Below are 16832 nucleotides of genomic sequence, written 5' to 3'. Positions count from 1 at the left end.
AGCAGCTGTTCAGTTTGAACCTTCTTTTACTATCTCATAGAGAAACTAACACAATTTTCAGGTTCAAAAAGGTCAACGGAACTTGGGATTCCCAGCCAGTCTCCCATGCTGGTACTTGCCAAACCTTAAGCTGCATTGCTGCTGCGATCTGACGAGAGCAGGCACATTCAGCTTAGAATGGCCGTTGACAGCAGCTGTTCAATTTGAACCTTCTTTTACTATCTCATAGAGAAACTAACACAATTTTCAGGTTCAAGAAGGTCAACGGAACTTGGGATTCCCTGCCAGTTTCCCATGCTGGTACTTGCCAAGCCTTAAGCTGCATTGCTGTTGCGATCTGACGAGAGCAGGCACATTCAGCTTAGAATGGCCATTGACAGCAGCTGTTCAATTTGAACCTTCTTTTACTATCTCATAGAGAAACTAACACAGTTTTCAGGTTCAAAAATGTCAACAGAACTTGGGATTCCCAGCCAGTTTCCCATGCTGGTACTTGCTAAGCCTTAAGCTGCATCGCTGCTGCGATTTGACAAGAGCACGCACATTCAGCTTAGAATGGCCGTTGACAGCAGCTGTTCAATTTGAACCTTCTTTTACTATCTCATAGAGAAACTAACACAATTTTCAGGTTCAAAAAGGTCAACGGAACTTGGGATTCGCAGCCAGTCTCCCATGCTGGTACTTGCCAAGCCTTAAGCTGCATTGCTGCTGCGATCTGACGAGAGCAGGCACATTCAGCTTAGAATGGCCGTTGACAGCAGCTGTTCAATTTGAACCTTCTTTTACTATCTCATAGAGAAACTAACACAATTTTCAGGTTCAAAAAGGTCAACGGAACTTGGGATTCCCTGCCAGTCTCCCATGCTTGTACTTGCCAAGCCTTAAGCTGCTGCGATCTGACGAGAGCAGGCACATTCAGCTTAGAATGGCCGTTGACAGCAGCTGTTCAATTTGAACCTTCTTTTACTATCTCATAGAGAAACTAACACAATTTTCAGGTTCAAAAAGGTCAACGGAACTTGGGATTCCCAGCCAGTCTCCCAGGCTGGTACTTTCCAAGGCTTAAGCTGCATTGCTGCTGCGATCTGACGAGAGCAGGCACATTCAGCTTAGAATTGCCGTTGACAGCAGCTGTTCAATTTGAACCTTCTTTTACTATCTCATAGAGAAACTAACACAATTTTCAGGTTCAAAAAGGTCCACAGAACTTGGGATTCCCAGCCAGTCTCCCATGCTGGTACTTGCCAAGCCTTAAGCTGCAACGCTGCTGCGATCTGACAAGAGCATGCACATTCAGCTTAGAATGGCCGTTGACAGCAGCTCTTCAATTTGAACCTTCTTTTACTATCTCATAGAGAAACTTACACAATTTTCAGGTTCAAAAAGGTCAACAGAACTTGGGATTCCCAGCCAGTCTCCCATGCTGGTACTTGCCAAGCCTTAAGCTGCATCGCTGCTGCGATCTGACAAGAGCACGCACATTCAGCTTAGAATGGCCGTTGACAGCAGCTGTTCAATTTGAACCTTCTTTTACTATCTCATAGAGAAACTAACACAATTTTCAGGTTCAAAAAGGTCAACGGAACTTGGGATTCCTAGCCAGTCTCCCATGCTAGTACTTGCCAAGCCTTAAGCTGCATTGCTGCTGCAATCTGACGAGAGCAGGCACATTCAGCTTAGAATGGGCGTTGACAGCAGCTGTTCAATTTGAACCTTCTTTTACTATCTCATAGAGAAACTAACACAATTTTCAGGTTCAAAAAGGTCAACGGAACGTGGGATTCGCAGCCAGTCTCCCATGCTGGTACTTGCCAAGCCTTAAGCTGCATTGCTGCTGCGATCTGACGAGAGCAGGCACATTCAGCTTAGAATGGCCGTTGACAGCAGCTGTTCAGTTTGAACCTTCTTTTACTATCTCATAGAGAAACTAACACAATTTTCAGGTTTAAAAAGGTCAACGGAACTTGGGATTCGCAGCCAGTCTCCCATGCTGGTACTTGCCAAGCCTTAAGCTGCATTGCTGCTGCGATCTGACGAGAGCAGGCACATTCAGCTTAGAATGGCCGTTGACAGCAGCTGTTCAATTTGAACCTTCTTTTACCATCTTTGACAGAGAAACTAACAATTTTCAGGTTCAAAAAGGTCAACGGAACTTGGGATTCCCAGCCAGTCTCCCATGCTGGTACTTGCCAAGCCTTAAGCTGCATTGCTGCTGCGATCTGACGAGAGCAGGCACATTCAGCTTAGAATGGCCGTTGACAGCAGCTTTTCAATTTGAACCTTCTTTTACTATCTCATAGAGAAACAAACACAATTTTCAGGTTCAAAAAGGTCAACGGAACTTGGGATTCCCAGCCAGTCTCCCATGCTGGTACTTGCCAAGCCTTAAGCTGCATTGCTGCTGCGATCTGATGAGAGCAGGCACATTCAGCTTAGAATGGCCGTTGACAGCAGCTGTTCAATTTGAACCTTCTTTTACTATCTCATAGAGAAACTAACACAATTTTCAGGTTCAAAAAGGTCAACGGAACTTGGGATTCCCAGCCAGTCTCCCATGCTGGTACTTGCCAAGCCTTAAGCTGCGGCGATCTGACAAGAGCAGGCACATTCAGCTTAGAATGGCCGTTGACAGCAGCTGTTCAATTTGAACCTTCTTTTACTATCTCATAGAGAAACTAACACAATTTTCAGGTTCAAAAAGGTCAACAGAACTTGGGATTCCCAGCCAGTCTCCCATGCTGGTACTTGCAAAGCCTTAAGCTGCATTGCTGCTGCGATCTGATGAGAGCAGGCTCATTCAGCTTAGAATGGCCGTTGACAGCAGCTGTTCAATTTGAACCTTCTTTTACTATCTCATAGAGAAACTAACACAATTTTCAGGTTCAAAAAGGTCAACGGAACTTGGGATTCCCAGCCAGTATCCCATGCTGGTACTTGCCAAGCCTTAAGCTGCATTGCTGCTGCGATCTGACGAGAGCAGGCACATTCAGCTTAGAATGGCCGTTGACAGCAGCTGTTCAGTTTGAACCTTCTTTTACTATCTCATAGAGAAACTAACACAATTTTCAGGTTCAAAAAGGTCAACGGAACTTGGGATTCGCAGCCAGTCTCCCATGCTGGTACTTGCCAATCCTTAAGCCGCATCGCTGCTGTGATCCGACAAGAGCACGCATATTCAGCTTAGAATGGCCGTTGACAGCAGCTGTTCAATTTGAACCTTCTTTTACTATCTCATAGAGAAACTAACACAATTTTCAGGTTCAAAAAGGTCAACGGAACTTGGGATTCCCAGCCAGTCTCCCATGCTGGTACTTGCCAAGCCTTAAGCTGCATTGCTGCTGCGATCTGACGAGAGCAGGCACATTCAGCTTAGAATGGCTGTTGACAGCAGCTGTTCAATTTGAACCTTCTTTTACTATCTCATAGAGAAACTAACACAATTTTCAGGTTCAAAAAGGTCAACGGAACTTGGGATTCCCAGCCAGTCTCCCATGCTGGTACTTGCCAAGCCTTAAGCTGCATTGCTGCTGCGATCTGACGAGAGCAGGCACATTCAGCTTAGAATGGCCGTTGACAGCAGCTGTTCAATTTGAACCTTCTTTTACTATCTCATAGAGAAACTAACACAATTTTCAGGTTCAAAAAGGTCAACGGAACTTGGGATTCCCTGCCAGTTTCCCATGCTGGTACTTGCCAAGCCTTAAGCTGCATTGCTGTTGCGATCTGACGAGAGCAGGCACATTCAGCTTAGAATGGCCATTGACAGCAGCTGTTCAATTTGAACCTTCTTTTACTATCTCATAGAGAAACTAACACAGTTTTCAGGTTCAAAAATGTCAACAGAACTTGGGATTCCCAGCCAGTTTCCCATGCTGGTACTTGCTAAGCCTTAAGCTGCATCGCTGCTGCGATTTGACAAGAGCACGCACATTCAGCTTAGAATGGCCGTTGACAGCAGCTGTTCAATTTGAACCTTCTTTTACTATCTCATAGAGAAACTAACACAATTTTCAGGTTCAAAAAGGTCAACGGAACTTGGGATTCGCAGCCAGTCTCCCATGCTGGTACTTGCCAAGCCTTAAGCTGCATTGCTGCTGCGATCTGACGAGAGCAGGCACATTCAGCTTAGAATGGCCGTTGACAGCAGCTGTTCAATTTGAACCTTCTTTTACTATCTCATAGAGAAACTAACACAATTTTCAGGTTCAAAAAGGTCAACGGAACTTGGGATTCCCTGCCAGTCTCCCATGCTTGTACTTGCCAAGCCTTAAGCTGCTGTGATCTGACGAGAGCAGGCACATTCAGCTTAGAATGGCCGTTGACAGCAGCTGTTCAATTTGAACCTTCTTTTACTATCTCATAGAGAAACTAACACAATTTTCAGGTTCAAAAAGGTCAACGGAACTTGGGATTCCCAGCCAGTCTCCCAGGCTGGTACTTTCCAAGGCTTAAGCTGCATTGCTGCTGCGATCTGACGAGAGCAGGCACATTCAGCTTAGAATTGCCGTTGACAGCAGCTGTTCAATTTGAACCTTCCTTTACTATCTCATAGAGAAACTAACACAATTTTCAGGTTCAAAAAGGTCCACAGAACTTGGGATTGCCAGCCAGTCTCCCATGCTGGTACTTGCCAAGCCTTAAGCTGCAACGCTGCTGCGATCTGACAAGAGCATGCACATTCAGCTTAGAATGGCCGTTGACAGCAGCTCTTCAATTTGAACCTTCTTTTACTATCTCATAGAGAAACTTACACAATTTTCAGGTTCAAAAAGGTCAACAGAACTTGGGATTCCCAGCCAGTCTCCCATGCTGGTACTTGCCAAGCCTTAAGCTGCATCGCTGCTGCGATCTGACAAGAGCACGCACATTCAGCTTAGAATGGCCGTTGACAGCAGCTGTTCAATTTGAACCTTCTTTTACTATCTCATAGAGAAACTAACACAATTTTCAGGTTCAAAAAGGTCAACGGAACTTGGGATTCCTAGCCAGTCTCCCATGCTAGTACTTGCCAAGCCTTAAGCTGCATTGCTGCTGCAATCTGACGAGAGCAGGCACATTCAGCTTAGAATGGGCGTTGACAGCAGCTGTTCAATTTGAACCTTCTTTTACTATCTCATAGAGAAACTAACACAATTTTCAGGTTCAAAAAGGTCAACGGAACGTGGGATTCGCAGCCAGTCTCCCATGCTGGTACTTGCCAAGCCTTAAGCTGCATTGCTGCTGCGATCTGACGAGAGCAGGCACATTCAGCTTAGAATGGCCGTTGACAGCAGCTGTTCAGTTTGAACCTTCTTTTACTATCTCATAGAGAAACTAACACAATTTTCAGGTTTAAAAAGGTCAACGGAACTTGGGATTCGCAGCCAGTCTCCCATGCTGGTACTTGCCAAGCCTTAAGCTGCATTGCTGCTGCGATCTGACGAGAGCAGGCACATTCAGCTTAGAATGGCCGTTGACAGCAGCTGTTCAATTTGAACCTTCTTTTACCATCTTTGACAGAGAAACTAACAATTTTCAGGTTCAAAAAGGTCAACGGAACTTGGGATTCCCAGCCAGTCTCCCATGCTGGTACTTGCCAAGCCTTAAGCTGCATTGCTGCTGCGATCTGACGAGAGCAGGCACATTCAGCTTAGAATGGCCGTTGACAGCAGCTTTTCAATTTGAACCTTCTTTTACTATCTCATAGAGAAACTAACACAATTTTCAGGTTCAAAAAGGTCAACGGAACTTGGGATTCCCAGCCAGTCTCCCATGCTGGTACTTGCCAAGCCTTAAGCTGCATTGCTGCTGCGATCTGATGAGAGCAGGCACATTCAGCTTAGAATGGCCGTTGACAGCAGCTGTTCAATTTGAACCTTCTTTTACTATCTCATAGAGAAACTAACACAATTTTCAGGTTCAAAAAGGTCAACGGAACTTGGGATTCCCAGCCAGTCTCCCATGCTGGTACTTGCCAAGCCTTAAGCTGCGGCGATCTGACAAGAGCAGGCACATTCAGCTTAGAATGGCCGTTGACAGCAGCTGTTCAATTTGAACCTTCTTTTACTATCTCATAGAGAAACTAACACAATTTTCAGGTTCAAAAAGGTCAACAGAACTTGGGATTCCCAGCCAGTCTCCCATGCTGGTACTTGCAAAGCCTTAAGCTGCATTGCTGCTGCGATCTGATGAGAGCAGGCTCATTCAGCTTAGAATGGCCGTTGACAGCAGCTGTTCAATTTGAACCTTCTTTTACTATCTCATAGAGAAACTAACACAATTTTCAGGTTCAAAAAGGTCAACGGAACTTGGGATTCCCAGCCAGTATCCCATGCTGGTACTTGCCAAGCCTTAAGCTGCATTGCTGCTGCGATCTGACGAGAGCAGGCACATTCAGCTTAGAATGGCCGTTGACAGCAGCTGTTCAGTTTGAACCTTCTTTTACTATCTCATAGAGAAACTAACACAATTTTCAGGTTCAAAAAGGTCAACGGAACTTGGGATTCGCAGCCAGTCTCCCATGCTGGTACTTGCCAATCCTTAAGCCGCATCGCTGCTGTGATCCGACAAGAGCACGCATATTCAGCTTAGAATGGCCGTTGACAGCAGCTGTTCAATTTGAACCTTCTTTTACTATCTCATAGAGAAACTAACACAATTTTCAGGTTCAAAAAGGTCAACGGAACTTGGGATTCCCAGCCAGTCTCCCATGCTGGTACTTGCCAAGCCTTAAGCTGCATTGCTGCTGCGATCTGACGAGAGCAGGCACATTCAGCTTAGAATGGCTGTTGACAGCAGCTGTTCAATTTGAACCTTCTTTTACTATCTCATAGAGAAACTAACACAATTTTCAGGTTCAAAAAGGTCAACGGAACTTGGGATTCCCAGCCAGTCTCCCATGCTGGTACTTGCCAAGCCTTAAGCTGCATTGATGCTGCGATCTGACGAGAGCAGGCACATTCAGCTTAGAATGGCCGTTGACAGCAGCTGTTCAGTTTGAACCTTCTTTTACTATCTCATAGAGAAACTAACACAATTTTCAGGTTCAAAAAGGTCAACGGAACTTGGGATTCCCAGCCAGTCTCCCATGCTGGTACTTGCCAAGCCTTAAGCTGCATTGCTGCTGCGATCTGACGAGAGCAGGCACATTCAGCTTAGAATGGCCGTTGACAGCAGCTGTTCAGTTTGAACCTTCTTTTACTATCTCATAGAGAAACTAACACAATTTTCAGGTTCAAAAAGGTCAACGGAACTTGGGATTCCCAGCCAGTCTCCCATGCTGGTACTTGCCAAGCCTTAAGCTGCATTGCTGCTGCGATCTGACAAGAGCAGGCACATTCAGCTTAGAATGGCCGTTGACAGCAGCTGTTCAGTTTGAACCTTCTTTTACTATCTCATAGAGAAACTAACACAATTTTCAGGTTCATAAAGGTCAACGGAACTTGGGATTCCCAGCCAGTCTCCCATGCTGGTACTTGCCAAGCCTTAAGCTGCATTGCTGCTGCGATCTGACGAGAGCAGGCACATTGAGCTTAGAATGGCCGTTGACAGCAGCTGTTCAATTTGAACCTTCTTTTACTATCTCATAGAGAAACTAACACAATTTTCAGGTTCAAAAAGGTCAACGGAACTTGGGATTCCCAGCCAGTCTCCCATGCTGGTACTTGCCAAGCCTTAAGCTGCATTGATGCTGCGATCTGACGAGAGCAGGCACATTCAGCTTAGAATGGCTGTTGACAGCAGCTGTTCAGTTTGAACCTTCTTTTACTATCTCATAGAGAAACTAACACAATTTTCAGGTTCAAAAAGGTCAACGGAACTTGGGATTCCCAGCCAGTCTCCCATGCTGGTACTTGCCAAGCCTTAAGCTGCATTGCTGCTGCGATCTGACGAGAGCAGGCACATTCAGCTTAGAATGGCCGTTGACAGCAGTTGTTCAATTTGAACCTTCTTTTACCATCTTTGACAGAGAAACTAACAATTTTCAGGTTTAAAAAGGTCAACGGAACTTGGGATTCCCAGCCAGTCTCCCATGCTGGTACTTGCCAAGCCTTAAGCTGCATTGCTGCTGCGATCTGACGAGAGCAGGCACATTCAGCTTAGAATGGCCGTTGACAGCAGCTTTTCAATTTGAACCTTCTTTTACTATCTCATAGAGAAACTAACACAATTTTCAGGTTCAAAAAGGTCAACGGAACTTGGGATTCCCAGCCAGTCTCCAATGCTGGTACTTGCCAAGCCTTAAGCTGCATTGCTGCTGCGATCTGACGAGAGCAGGCACATTCAGCTTAGAATGGCCGTTGACAGCAGCTGTTCAGTTTGAACCTTCTTTTACTATCTCATAGAGAAACTAACACAATTTTCAGGTTCAAAAAGGTCAACGGAACTTGGGATTCCCAGCCAGTCTCCCATGCTGGTACTTGCCAAGCCTTAAGCTGCATTGCTGCTGCGATCTGACGAGAGCAGGCACATTCAGCTTAGAATGGCCGTTGACAGCAGCTTTTCAATTTGAACCTTCTTTTACTATCTCATAGAGAAACTAACACAATTTTCAGGTTCAAAAAGGTCAACGGAACTTGGGATTCCCAGCCAGTCTCCCATGCTGGTACTTGCCAAGCCTTAAGCTGCATTGCTGCTGCGATCTGATGAGAGCAGGCACATTCAGCTTAGAATGGCCGTTGACAGCAGCTTTTCAATTTGAACCTTCTTTTACTATCTCATAGAGAAACTAACACAATTTTCAGGTTCAAAAAGGTCAACAGAACTTGGGATTCCCAGCCAGTCTCCCATGCTGGTACTTGCAAAGCCTTAAGCTGCATTGCTGCTGCGATCTGATGAGAGCAGGCTCATTCAGCTTAGAATGGCCGTTGACAGCAGCTGTTCAATTTGAACCTTCTTTTACTATCTCATAGAGAAACTAACACAATTTTCAGGTTCAAAAAGGTCAACGGAACTTGGGATTCCCAGCCAGTATCCCATGCTGGTACTTGCCAAGCCTTAAGCTGCATTGCTGCTGCGATCTGACGAGAGCAGGCACATTCAGCTTAGAATGGCCGTTGACAGCAGCTGTTCAGTTTGAACCTTCTTTTACTATCTCATAGAGAAACTAACACAATTTTCAGGTTCAAAAAGGTCAACGGAACTTGGGATTCGCAGCCAGTCTCCCATGCTGGTACTTGCCAATCCTTAAGCCGCATCGCTGCTGTGATCCGACAAGAGCACGCATATTCAGCTTAGAATGGCCGTTGACAGCAGCTGTTCAATTTGAACCTTCTTTTACTATCTCATAGAGAAACTAACACAATTTTCAGGTTCAAAAAGGTCAACGGAACTTGGGATTCCCAGCCAGTCTCCCATGCTGGTACTTGCCAAGCCTTAAGCTGCATTGCTGCTGCGATCTGACGAGAGCAGGCACATTCAGCTTAGAATGGCTGTTGACAGCAGCTGTTCAATTTGAACCTTCTTTTACTATCTCATAGAGAAACTAACACAATTTTCAGGTTCAAAAAGGTCAACGGAACTTGGGATTCCCAGCCAGTCTCCCATGCTGGTACTTGCCAAGCCTTAAGCTGCATTGCTGCTGCGATCTGACGAGAGCAGGCACATTCAGCTTAGAATGGCCGTTGACAGCAGCTGTTCAGTTTGAACCTTCTTTTACTATCTCATAGAGAAACTAACACAATTTTCAGGTTCAAAAAGGTCAACGGAACTTGGGATTCCCAGCCAGTCTCCCATGCTGGTACTTGCCAAGCCTTAAGCTGCATTGCTGCTGCGATCTGACGAGAGCAGGCACATTCAGCTTAGAATGGCCGTTGACAGCAGCTGTTCAGTTTGAACCTTCTTTTACTATCTCATAGAGAAACTAACACAATTTTCAGGTTCAAAAAGGTCAACGGAACTTGGGATTCCCAGCCAGTCTCCCATGCTGGTACTTGCCAAACCTTAAGCTGCATTGCTGCTGCGATCTGACAAGAGCAGGCACATTCAGCTTAGAATGGCCGTTGACAGCAGCTGTTCAGTTTGAACCTTCTTTTACTATCTCATAGAGAAACTAACACAATTTTCAGGTTCATAAAGGTCAACGGAACTTGGGATTCCCAGCCAGTCTCCCATGCTGGTACTTGCCAAGCCTTAAGCTGCATTGCTGCTGCGATCTGACGAGAGCAGGCACATTGAGCTTAGAATGGCCGTTGACAGCAGCTGTTCAATTTGAACCTTCTTTTACTATCTCATAGAGAAACTAACACAATTTTCAGGTTCAAAAAGGTCAACGGAACTTGGGATTCCCAGCCAGTCTCCCATGCTGGTACTTGCCAAGCCTTAAGCTGCATTGCTGCTGCAATCTGACGAGAGCAGGCACATTCAGCTTAGAATGGCTGTTGACAGCAGCTGTTCAGTTTGAACCTTCTTTTACTATCTCATAGAGAAACTAACACAATTTTCAGGTTCAAAAAGGTCAACAGAACTTGGGATTCCCAGCCAGTCTCCCATGCTGGTACTTGCCAAGCCTTAAGCTGCATTGCTGCTGCGATCTGACGAGAGCAGGCACATTCAGCTTAGAATGGCCGTTGACAGCAGTTGTTCAATTTGAACCTTCTTTTACCATCTTTGACAGAGAAACTAACAATTTTCAGGTTTAAAAAGGTCAACGGAACTTGGGATTCCCAGCCAGTCTCCCATGCTGGTACTTGCCAAGCCTTAAGCTGCATTGCTGCTGCGATCTGACGAGAGCAGGCACATTCAGCTTAGAATGGCCGTTGACAGCAGCTTTTCAATTTGAACCTTCTTTTACTATCTCATAGAGAAACTAACACAATTTTCAGGTTCAAAAAGGTCAACGGAACTTGGGATTCCCAGCCAGTCTCCCATGCTGGTACTTGCCAAGCCTTAAGCTGCATTGCTGCTGCGATCTGATGAGAGCAGGCACATTCAGCTTAGAATGGCCGTTGACAGCAGCTGTTCAATTTGAACCTTCTTTTACTATCTCATAGAGAAACTAACACAATTTTCAGGTTCCAAAAGGTCAACAGAACTTGGGATTCCCAGCCAGTCTCCCATGCTGGTACTTGCAAAGCCTTAAGCTGCATTGCTGCTGCGATCTGATGAGAGCAGGCTCATTCAGCTTAGAATGGCCGTTGACAGCAGCTGTTCAATTTGAACCTTCTTTTACTATCTCATAGAGAAACTAACACAATTTTCAGGTTCAAAAAGGTCAACGGAACTTGGGATTCCCAGCCAGTATCCCATGCTGGTACTTGCCAAGCCTTAAGCTGCATTGCTGCTGCGATCTGACGAGAGCAGGCACATTCAGCTTAGAATGGCCGTTGACAGCAGCTGTTCAGTTTGAACCTTCTTTTACTATCTCATAGAGAAACTAACACAATTTTCAGGTTCAAAAAGGTCAACGGAACTTGGGATTCGCAGCCAGTCTCCCATGCTGGTACTTGCCAATCCTTAAGCCGCATCGCTGCTGTGATCCGACAAGAGCACGCATATTCAGCTTAGAATGGCCGTTGACAGCAGCTGTTCAATTTGAACCTTCTTTTACTATCTCATAGAGAAACTAACACAATTTTCAGGTTCAAAAAGGTCAACGGAACTTGGGATTCCCAGCCAGTCTCCCATGCTGGTACTTGCCAAGCCTTAAGCTGCATTGCTGCTGCGATCTGACGAGAGCAGGCACATTCAGCTTAGAATGGCTGTTGACAGCAGCTGTTCAATTTGAACCTTCTTTTACTATCTCATAGAGAAACTAACACAATTTTCAGGTTCAAAAAGGTCAACGGAACTTGGGATTCCCAGCCAGTATCCCATGCTGGTACTTGCCAAGCCTTAAGCTGCATTGCTGCTGCGATCTGACGAGAGCAGGCACATTCAGCTTAGAATGGCCGTTGACAGCAGCTGTTCAGTTTGAACCTTCTTTTACTATCTCATAGAGAAACTAACACAATTTTCAGGTTCAAAAAGGTCAACGGAACTTGGGATTCGCAGCCAGTCTCCCATGCTGGTACTTGCCAATCCTTAAGCCGCATCGCTGCTGTGATCCGACAAGAGCACGCATATTCAGCTTAGAATGGCCGTTGACAGCAGCTGTTCAATTTGAACCTTCTTTTACTATCTCATAGAGAAACTAACACAATTTTCAGGTTCAAAAAGGTCAACGGAACTTGGGATTCCCAGCCAGTCTCCCATGCTGGTACTTGCCAAGCCTTAAGCTGCATTGCTGCTGCGATCTGACGAGAGCAGGCACATTCAGCTTAGAATGGCCGTTGACAGCAGCTGTTCAATTTGAACCTTCTTTTACCATCTTTGACAGAGAAACTAACAATTTTCAGGTTCAAAAAGGTAAACGGAACTTGGGATTCCCAGCCAGTCTCCCATGCTGGTACTTGCCAAGCCTTAAGCTGCATTGCTGCTGCGATCTGATGAGAGCAGGCACATTGAGCTTAGAATGGCCGTTGACAGCAGCTGTTCAATTTGAACCTTCTTTTACTATCTCATAGAGAAACTAACACAATTTTCAGGTTCAAAAAGGTCAACGGAACTTGGGATTCCCAGCCAGTCTCCCATGCTGGTACTTGCCAAGCCTTAAGCTGCATTGCTGCTGCGATCTGACAAGAGCAGGCACATTCAGCTTAGAATGGCTGTTGACAGCAGCTGTTCAGTTTGAACCTTCTTTTACTATCTCATAGAGAAACTAACACAATTTTCAGGTTCAAAAAGGTCAACGGAACTTGGGATTCCCAGCCAGTCTCCCATGCTGGTACTTGCCAAGCCTTAAGCTGCATTGCTGCTGCGATCTGAGGAGAGCACGCACATTCAGCTTAGAATGGCCGTTGACAGCAGCTGTTCAATTTGAACCTTCTTTTACTATCTCATAGAGAAACTAACACAATTTTCAGGTTCAAAAAGGTCAACGGAACTTGGGATTCCCAGCCAGTCTCCCATGCTGGTACTTGCCAAGCCTTAAGCTGCATTGATGCTGCGATCTGACGAGAGCAGGCACATTCAGCTTAGAATGGCCGTTGACAGCAGCTGTTTAGTTTGAACCTTCTTTTACCATCTTTGACAGAGAAACTAACAATTTTCAGGTTCAAAAAGATCAACGGAACTTGGGATTCGCAGCCAGTCTCCCATGCTGGTACTTGCCAAGCCTTAAGCCGCATCGCTGCTGTGATCCGACAAGAGCACTCACATTCAGCTTAGAATGGCCATTGACAGCAGCTGTTCAATTTGAACCTTCTTTTACCATCTTTGACAGAGAAACTAACAATTTTCAGGTTCAAAAAGGTCAACGGAACTTGGGATTCCCAGCCAGTCTCCCATGCTGGTACTTGCCAAGCCTTAAGCTGCATTGATGCTGCGATCTGACGAGAGCAGGCACATTCAGCTTAGAATGGCCGTTGACAGCAGCTGTTCAGTTTGAACCTTCTTTTACTATCTCATAGAGAAACTAACACAATTTTCAGGTTCAAAAAGGTCAACGGAACTTGGGATTCCCAGCCAGTCTCCCATGCTGGTACTTGCCAAGCCTTAAGCTGCATTGCTGCTGCGATCTGATGAGAGCAGGCACATTCAGCTTAGAATGGCCGTTGACAGCAGCTGTTCAATTTGAACCTTCTTTTACTATCTCATAGAGAAACTAACACAATTTTCAGGTTCAAAAAGGTCAACGGAACTTGGGATTCCCAGCCAGTCTCCCATGCTGGTACTTGCCAAGCCTTAAGCTGCGGCGATCTGACAAGAGCAGGCACATTCAGCTTAGAATGGCCGTTGACAGCAGCTGTTCAATTTGAACCTTCTTTTACTATCTCATAGAGAAACTAACACAATTTTCAGGTTCAAAAAGGTCAACAGAACTTGGGATTCCCAGCCAGTCTCCCATGCTGGTACTTGCAAAGCCTTAAGCTGCATTGCTGCTGCGATCTGATGAGAGCAGGCTCATTCAGCTTAGAATGGCCGTTGACAGCAGCTGTTCAATTTGAACCTTCTTTTACTATCTCATAGAGAAACTAACACAATTTTCAGGTTCAAAAAGGTCAACGGAACTTGGGATTCCCAGCCAGTATCCCATGCTGGTACTTGCCAAGCCTTAAGCTGCATTGCTGCTGCGATCTGACGAGAGCAGGCACATTCAGCTTAGAATGGCCGTTGACAGCAGCTGTTCAGTTTGAACCTTCTTTTACTATCTCATAGAGAAACTAACACAATTTTCAGGTTCAAAAAGGTCAACGGAACTTGGGATTCGCAGCCAGTCTCCCATGCTGGTACTTGCCAATCCTTAAGCCGCATCGCTGCTGTGATCCGACAAGAGCACGCATATTCAGCTTAGAATGGCCGTTGACAGCAGCTGTTCAATTTGAACCTTCTTTTACTATCTCATAGAGAAACTAACACAATTTTCAGGTTCAAAAAGGTCAACGGAACTTGGGATTCCCAGCCAGTCTCCCATGCTGGTACTTGTCAAGCCTTAAGCTGCATTGCTGCTGCGATCTGACGAGAGCAGGCACATTCAGCTTAGAATGGCTGTTGACAGCAGCTGTTCAATTTGAACCTTCTTTTACTATCTCATAGAGAAACTAACACAATTTTCAGGTTCAAAAAGGTCAACGGAACTTGGGATTCCCAGCCAGTCTCCCATGCTGGTACTTGCCAAGCCTTAAGCTGCATTGATGCTGCGATCTGACGAGAGCAGGCACATTCAGCTTAGAATGGCCGTTGACAGCAGCTGTTCAGTTTGAACCTTCTTTTACTATCTCATAGAGAAACTAACACAATTTTCAGGTTCAAAAAGGTCAACGGAACTTGGGATTCCCAGCCAGTCTCCCATGCTGGTACTTGCCAAGCCTTAAGCTGCATTGCTGCTGCGATCTGACGAGAGCAGGCACATTCAGCTTAGAATGGCCGTTGACAGCAGCTGTTCAGTTTGAACCTTCTTTTACTATCTCATAGAGAAACTAACACAATTTTCAGGTTCAAAAAGGTCAACGGAACTTGGGATTCCCAGCCAGTCTCCCATGCTGGTACTTGCCAAGCCTTAAGCTGCATTGCTGCTGCGATCTGACGAGAGCAGGCACATTCAGCTTAGAATGGCCGTTGACAGCAGCTGTTCAGTTTGAACCTTCTTTTACTATCTCATAGAGAAACTAACACAATTTTCAGGTTCATAAAGGTCAACGGAACTTGGGATTCCCAGCCAGTCTCCCATGCTGGTACTTGCCAAGCCTTAAGCTGCATTGCTGCTGCGATCTGACGAGAGCAGGCACATTGAGCTTAGAATGGCCGTTGACAGCAGCTGTTCAATTTGAACCTTCTTTTACTATCTCATAGAGAAACTAACACAATTTTCAGGTTCAAAAAGGTCAACGGAACTTGGGATTCCCAGCCAGTCTCCCATGCTGGTACTTGCCAAGCCTTAAGCTGCATTGCTGCTGCGATCTGACGAGAGCAGGCACATTCAGCTTAGAATGGCTGTTGACAGCAGCTGTTCAGTTTGAACCTTCTTTTACTATCTCATAGAGAAACTAACACAATTTTCAGGTTCAAAAAGGTCAACGGAACTTGGGATTCCCAGCCAGTCTCCCATGCTGGTACTTGCCAAGCCTTAAGCTGCATTGCTGCTGCGATCTGACGAGAGCAGGCACATTCAGCTTAGAATGGCCGTTGACAGCAGTTGTTCAATTTGAACCTTCTTTTACCATCTTTGACAGAGAAACTAACAATTTTCAGGTTTAAAAAGGTCAACGGAACTTGGGATTCCCAGCCAGTCTCCCATGCTGGTACTTGCCAAGCCTTAAGCTGCATTGCTGCTGCGATCTGACGAGAGCAGGCACATTCAGCTTAGAATGGCCGTTGACAGCAGCTTTTCAATTTGAACCTTCTTTTACTATCTCATAGAGAAACTAACACAATTTTCAGGTTCAAAAAGGTCAACGGAACTTGGGATTCCCAGCCAGTCTCCCATGCTGGTACTTGCCAAGCCTTAAGCTGCATTGCTGCTGCGATCTGACGAGAGCAGGCACATTCAGCTTAGAATGGCCGTTGACAGCAGCTGTTCAGTTTGAACCTTCTTTTACTATCTCATAGAGAAACTAACACAATTTTCAGGTTCAAAAAGGTCAACGGAACTTGGGATTCCCAGCCAGTCTCCCATGCTGGTACTTGCCAAGCCTTAAGCTGCATTGCTGCTGCGATCTGACGAGAGCAGGCACATTCAGCTTAGAATGGCCGTTGACAGCAGCTTTTCAATTTGAACCTTCTTTTACTATCTCATAGAGAAACTAACACAATTTTCAGGTTCAAAAAGGTCAACGGAACTTGGGATTCCCAGCCAGTCTCCCATGCTGGTACTTGCCAAGCCTTAAGCTGCATTGCTGCTGCGATCTGATGAGAGCAGGCACATTCAGCATAGAATGGCCGTTGACAGCAGCTGTTCAATTTGAACCTTCTTTTACTATCTCATAGAGAAACTAACACAATTTTCAGGTTCAAAAAGGTCAACAGAACTTGGGATTCCCAGCCAGTCTCCCATGCTGGTACTTGCAAAGCCTTAAGCTGCATTGCTGCTGCGATCTGATGAGAGCAGGCTCATTCAGCTTAGAATGGCCGTTGACAGCAGCTGTTCAATTTGAACCTTCTTTTACTATCTCATAGAGAAACTAACACAATTTTCAGGTTCAAAAAGGTCAACGGAACTTGGGATTCCCAGCCAGTATCCCATGCTGGTACTTGCCAAGCCTTAAGCTGCATTGCTGCTGCGATCTGACGAGAGCAGGCACATTCAGCTTAGAATGGCCGTTGACAGCAGCTGTTCAGTTTGAACCTTCTTTTACTATCTCATAGAGAAACTAACA

General features: G+C 45.6%; 71 pseudogenes; all 71 read right to left on the bottom strand.

Annotated features, from left to right (window-relative positions):
• Positions 1–70: 70 nt before the first annotated feature.
• Positions 71–189, bottom strand: LOC140086238 (5S ribosomal RNA; annotated as a pseudogene).
• Positions 190–259: 70 nt separating this feature from the next.
• Positions 260–378, bottom strand: LOC140098265 (5S ribosomal RNA; annotated as a pseudogene).
• Positions 379–637: 259 nt separating this feature from the next.
• Positions 638–756, bottom strand: LOC140088243 (5S ribosomal RNA; annotated as a pseudogene).
• Positions 757–1007: 251 nt separating this feature from the next.
• LOC140097655 (5S ribosomal RNA) lies at positions 1008–1126 on the bottom strand (annotated as a pseudogene).
• Positions 1127–1385: 259 nt separating this feature from the next.
• Positions 1386–1504, bottom strand: LOC140097213 (5S ribosomal RNA; annotated as a pseudogene).
• Positions 1505–1763: 259 nt separating this feature from the next.
• On the bottom strand, positions 1764–1882 carry LOC140096999 (5S ribosomal RNA; annotated as a pseudogene).
• A 70-nt stretch (positions 1883–1952) lies between these two features.
• LOC140088242 (5S ribosomal RNA) lies at positions 1953–2071 on the bottom strand (annotated as a pseudogene).
• Positions 2072–2141: 70 nt separating this feature from the next.
• Positions 2142–2260, bottom strand: LOC140098227 (5S ribosomal RNA; annotated as a pseudogene).
• A 70-nt stretch (positions 2261–2330) lies between these two features.
• On the bottom strand, positions 2331–2449 carry LOC140099307 (5S ribosomal RNA; annotated as a pseudogene).
• Positions 2450–2700: 251 nt separating this feature from the next.
• Positions 2701–2819, bottom strand: LOC140095665 (5S ribosomal RNA; annotated as a pseudogene).
• A 70-nt stretch (positions 2820–2889) lies between these two features.
• LOC140083540 (5S ribosomal RNA) lies at positions 2890–3008 on the bottom strand (annotated as a pseudogene).
• Positions 3009–3267: 259 nt separating this feature from the next.
• On the bottom strand, positions 3268–3386 carry LOC140090083 (5S ribosomal RNA; annotated as a pseudogene).
• A 70-nt stretch (positions 3387–3456) lies between these two features.
• LOC140098215 (5S ribosomal RNA) lies at positions 3457–3575 on the bottom strand (annotated as a pseudogene).
• Positions 3576–3645: 70 nt separating this feature from the next.
• On the bottom strand, positions 3646–3764 carry LOC140098263 (5S ribosomal RNA; annotated as a pseudogene).
• A 259-nt stretch (positions 3765–4023) lies between these two features.
• Positions 4024–4142, bottom strand: LOC140088241 (5S ribosomal RNA; annotated as a pseudogene).
• A 251-nt stretch (positions 4143–4393) lies between these two features.
• On the bottom strand, positions 4394–4512 carry LOC140097654 (5S ribosomal RNA; annotated as a pseudogene).
• Positions 4513–4771: 259 nt separating this feature from the next.
• On the bottom strand, positions 4772–4890 carry LOC140097212 (5S ribosomal RNA; annotated as a pseudogene).
• Positions 4891–5149: 259 nt separating this feature from the next.
• On the bottom strand, positions 5150–5268 carry LOC140096998 (5S ribosomal RNA; annotated as a pseudogene).
• Positions 5269–5338: 70 nt separating this feature from the next.
• On the bottom strand, positions 5339–5457 carry LOC140088240 (5S ribosomal RNA; annotated as a pseudogene).
• A 70-nt stretch (positions 5458–5527) lies between these two features.
• LOC140098202 (5S ribosomal RNA) lies at positions 5528–5646 on the bottom strand (annotated as a pseudogene).
• A 70-nt stretch (positions 5647–5716) lies between these two features.
• LOC140099295 (5S ribosomal RNA) lies at positions 5717–5835 on the bottom strand (annotated as a pseudogene).
• A 251-nt stretch (positions 5836–6086) lies between these two features.
• Positions 6087–6205, bottom strand: LOC140095664 (5S ribosomal RNA; annotated as a pseudogene).
• A 70-nt stretch (positions 6206–6275) lies between these two features.
• Positions 6276–6394, bottom strand: LOC140083539 (5S ribosomal RNA; annotated as a pseudogene).
• Positions 6395–6653: 259 nt separating this feature from the next.
• On the bottom strand, positions 6654–6772 carry LOC140090081 (5S ribosomal RNA; annotated as a pseudogene).
• A 70-nt stretch (positions 6773–6842) lies between these two features.
• Positions 6843–6961, bottom strand: LOC140084161 (5S ribosomal RNA; annotated as a pseudogene).
• A 70-nt stretch (positions 6962–7031) lies between these two features.
• LOC140098190 (5S ribosomal RNA) lies at positions 7032–7150 on the bottom strand (annotated as a pseudogene).
• Positions 7151–7220: 70 nt separating this feature from the next.
• On the bottom strand, positions 7221–7339 carry LOC140088989 (5S ribosomal RNA; annotated as a pseudogene).
• A 70-nt stretch (positions 7340–7409) lies between these two features.
• On the bottom strand, positions 7410–7528 carry LOC140088547 (5S ribosomal RNA; annotated as a pseudogene).
• A 70-nt stretch (positions 7529–7598) lies between these two features.
• On the bottom strand, positions 7599–7717 carry LOC140095254 (5S ribosomal RNA; annotated as a pseudogene).
• Positions 7718–7787: 70 nt separating this feature from the next.
• On the bottom strand, positions 7788–7906 carry LOC140098178 (5S ribosomal RNA; annotated as a pseudogene).
• A 70-nt stretch (positions 7907–7976) lies between these two features.
• On the bottom strand, positions 7977–8095 carry LOC140098166 (5S ribosomal RNA; annotated as a pseudogene).
• A 70-nt stretch (positions 8096–8165) lies between these two features.
• On the bottom strand, positions 8166–8284 carry LOC140084079 (5S ribosomal RNA; annotated as a pseudogene).
• Positions 8285–8354: 70 nt separating this feature from the next.
• Positions 8355–8473, bottom strand: LOC140098153 (5S ribosomal RNA; annotated as a pseudogene).
• A 70-nt stretch (positions 8474–8543) lies between these two features.
• On the bottom strand, positions 8544–8662 carry LOC140099283 (5S ribosomal RNA; annotated as a pseudogene).
• Positions 8663–8732: 70 nt separating this feature from the next.
• On the bottom strand, positions 8733–8851 carry LOC140095663 (5S ribosomal RNA; annotated as a pseudogene).
• Positions 8852–8921: 70 nt separating this feature from the next.
• LOC140083538 (5S ribosomal RNA) lies at positions 8922–9040 on the bottom strand (annotated as a pseudogene).
• A 259-nt stretch (positions 9041–9299) lies between these two features.
• LOC140090080 (5S ribosomal RNA) lies at positions 9300–9418 on the bottom strand (annotated as a pseudogene).
• Positions 9419–9488: 70 nt separating this feature from the next.
• On the bottom strand, positions 9489–9607 carry LOC140098141 (5S ribosomal RNA; annotated as a pseudogene).
• Positions 9608–9677: 70 nt separating this feature from the next.
• On the bottom strand, positions 9678–9796 carry LOC140098129 (5S ribosomal RNA; annotated as a pseudogene).
• Positions 9797–9866: 70 nt separating this feature from the next.
• On the bottom strand, positions 9867–9985 carry LOC140095779 (5S ribosomal RNA; annotated as a pseudogene).
• Positions 9986–10055: 70 nt separating this feature from the next.
• LOC140088545 (5S ribosomal RNA) lies at positions 10056–10174 on the bottom strand (annotated as a pseudogene).
• A 70-nt stretch (positions 10175–10244) lies between these two features.
• Positions 10245–10363, bottom strand: LOC140097288 (5S ribosomal RNA; annotated as a pseudogene).
• A 70-nt stretch (positions 10364–10433) lies between these two features.
• LOC140079536 (5S ribosomal RNA) lies at positions 10434–10552 on the bottom strand (annotated as a pseudogene).
• Positions 10553–10622: 70 nt separating this feature from the next.
• LOC140098116 (5S ribosomal RNA) lies at positions 10623–10741 on the bottom strand (annotated as a pseudogene).
• Positions 10742–10811: 70 nt separating this feature from the next.
• Positions 10812–10930, bottom strand: LOC140099271 (5S ribosomal RNA; annotated as a pseudogene).
• Positions 10931–11000: 70 nt separating this feature from the next.
• Positions 11001–11119, bottom strand: LOC140095661 (5S ribosomal RNA; annotated as a pseudogene).
• A 70-nt stretch (positions 11120–11189) lies between these two features.
• On the bottom strand, positions 11190–11308 carry LOC140083536 (5S ribosomal RNA; annotated as a pseudogene).
• A 259-nt stretch (positions 11309–11567) lies between these two features.
• On the bottom strand, positions 11568–11686 carry LOC140090079 (5S ribosomal RNA; annotated as a pseudogene).
• Positions 11687–11756: 70 nt separating this feature from the next.
• On the bottom strand, positions 11757–11875 carry LOC140083535 (5S ribosomal RNA; annotated as a pseudogene).
• Positions 11876–12134: 259 nt separating this feature from the next.
• LOC140098104 (5S ribosomal RNA) lies at positions 12135–12253 on the bottom strand (annotated as a pseudogene).
• Positions 12254–12323: 70 nt separating this feature from the next.
• Positions 12324–12442, bottom strand: LOC140093765 (5S ribosomal RNA; annotated as a pseudogene).
• Positions 12443–12512: 70 nt separating this feature from the next.
• Positions 12513–12631, bottom strand: LOC140097835 (5S ribosomal RNA; annotated as a pseudogene).
• Positions 12632–12701: 70 nt separating this feature from the next.
• LOC140093789 (5S ribosomal RNA) lies at positions 12702–12820 on the bottom strand (annotated as a pseudogene).
• Positions 12821–12890: 70 nt separating this feature from the next.
• Positions 12891–13009, bottom strand: LOC140084160 (5S ribosomal RNA; annotated as a pseudogene).
• A 259-nt stretch (positions 13010–13268) lies between these two features.
• On the bottom strand, positions 13269–13387 carry LOC140084159 (5S ribosomal RNA; annotated as a pseudogene).
• Positions 13388–13457: 70 nt separating this feature from the next.
• Positions 13458–13576, bottom strand: LOC140099259 (5S ribosomal RNA; annotated as a pseudogene).
• Positions 13577–13827: 251 nt separating this feature from the next.
• Positions 13828–13946, bottom strand: LOC140095660 (5S ribosomal RNA; annotated as a pseudogene).
• Positions 13947–14016: 70 nt separating this feature from the next.
• On the bottom strand, positions 14017–14135 carry LOC140083534 (5S ribosomal RNA; annotated as a pseudogene).
• Positions 14136–14394: 259 nt separating this feature from the next.
• On the bottom strand, positions 14395–14513 carry LOC140092214 (5S ribosomal RNA; annotated as a pseudogene).
• A 70-nt stretch (positions 14514–14583) lies between these two features.
• Positions 14584–14702, bottom strand: LOC140084158 (5S ribosomal RNA; annotated as a pseudogene).
• A 70-nt stretch (positions 14703–14772) lies between these two features.
• Positions 14773–14891, bottom strand: LOC140098091 (5S ribosomal RNA; annotated as a pseudogene).
• A 70-nt stretch (positions 14892–14961) lies between these two features.
• On the bottom strand, positions 14962–15080 carry LOC140098079 (5S ribosomal RNA; annotated as a pseudogene).
• Positions 15081–15150: 70 nt separating this feature from the next.
• LOC140088544 (5S ribosomal RNA) lies at positions 15151–15269 on the bottom strand (annotated as a pseudogene).
• Positions 15270–15339: 70 nt separating this feature from the next.
• Positions 15340–15458, bottom strand: LOC140090078 (5S ribosomal RNA; annotated as a pseudogene).
• A 70-nt stretch (positions 15459–15528) lies between these two features.
• LOC140098067 (5S ribosomal RNA) lies at positions 15529–15647 on the bottom strand (annotated as a pseudogene).
• A 70-nt stretch (positions 15648–15717) lies between these two features.
• Positions 15718–15836, bottom strand: LOC140098055 (5S ribosomal RNA; annotated as a pseudogene).
• A 70-nt stretch (positions 15837–15906) lies between these two features.
• On the bottom strand, positions 15907–16025 carry LOC140098043 (5S ribosomal RNA; annotated as a pseudogene).
• Positions 16026–16095: 70 nt separating this feature from the next.
• On the bottom strand, positions 16096–16214 carry LOC140098031 (5S ribosomal RNA; annotated as a pseudogene).
• Positions 16215–16284: 70 nt separating this feature from the next.
• Positions 16285–16403, bottom strand: LOC140083256 (5S ribosomal RNA; annotated as a pseudogene).
• A 70-nt stretch (positions 16404–16473) lies between these two features.
• LOC140095659 (5S ribosomal RNA) lies at positions 16474–16592 on the bottom strand (annotated as a pseudogene).
• A 70-nt stretch (positions 16593–16662) lies between these two features.
• LOC140083533 (5S ribosomal RNA) lies at positions 16663–16781 on the bottom strand (annotated as a pseudogene).
• Between the last annotated feature and the right edge of the window lie 51 nt (positions 16782–16832).

The sequence above is a fragment of the Engystomops pustulosus genome, chromosome 9 (genome assembly GCF_040894005.1).
Source record: "Engystomops pustulosus chromosome 9, aEngPut4.maternal, whole genome shotgun sequence".
Classification (NCBI taxonomy): Eukaryota; Metazoa; Chordata; class Amphibia; order Anura; family Leptodactylidae; genus Engystomops; species Engystomops pustulosus.
Note: the sequence above shows the minus strand (reverse complement) of the source record. Positions and strands in the feature narration are given on the sequence as shown.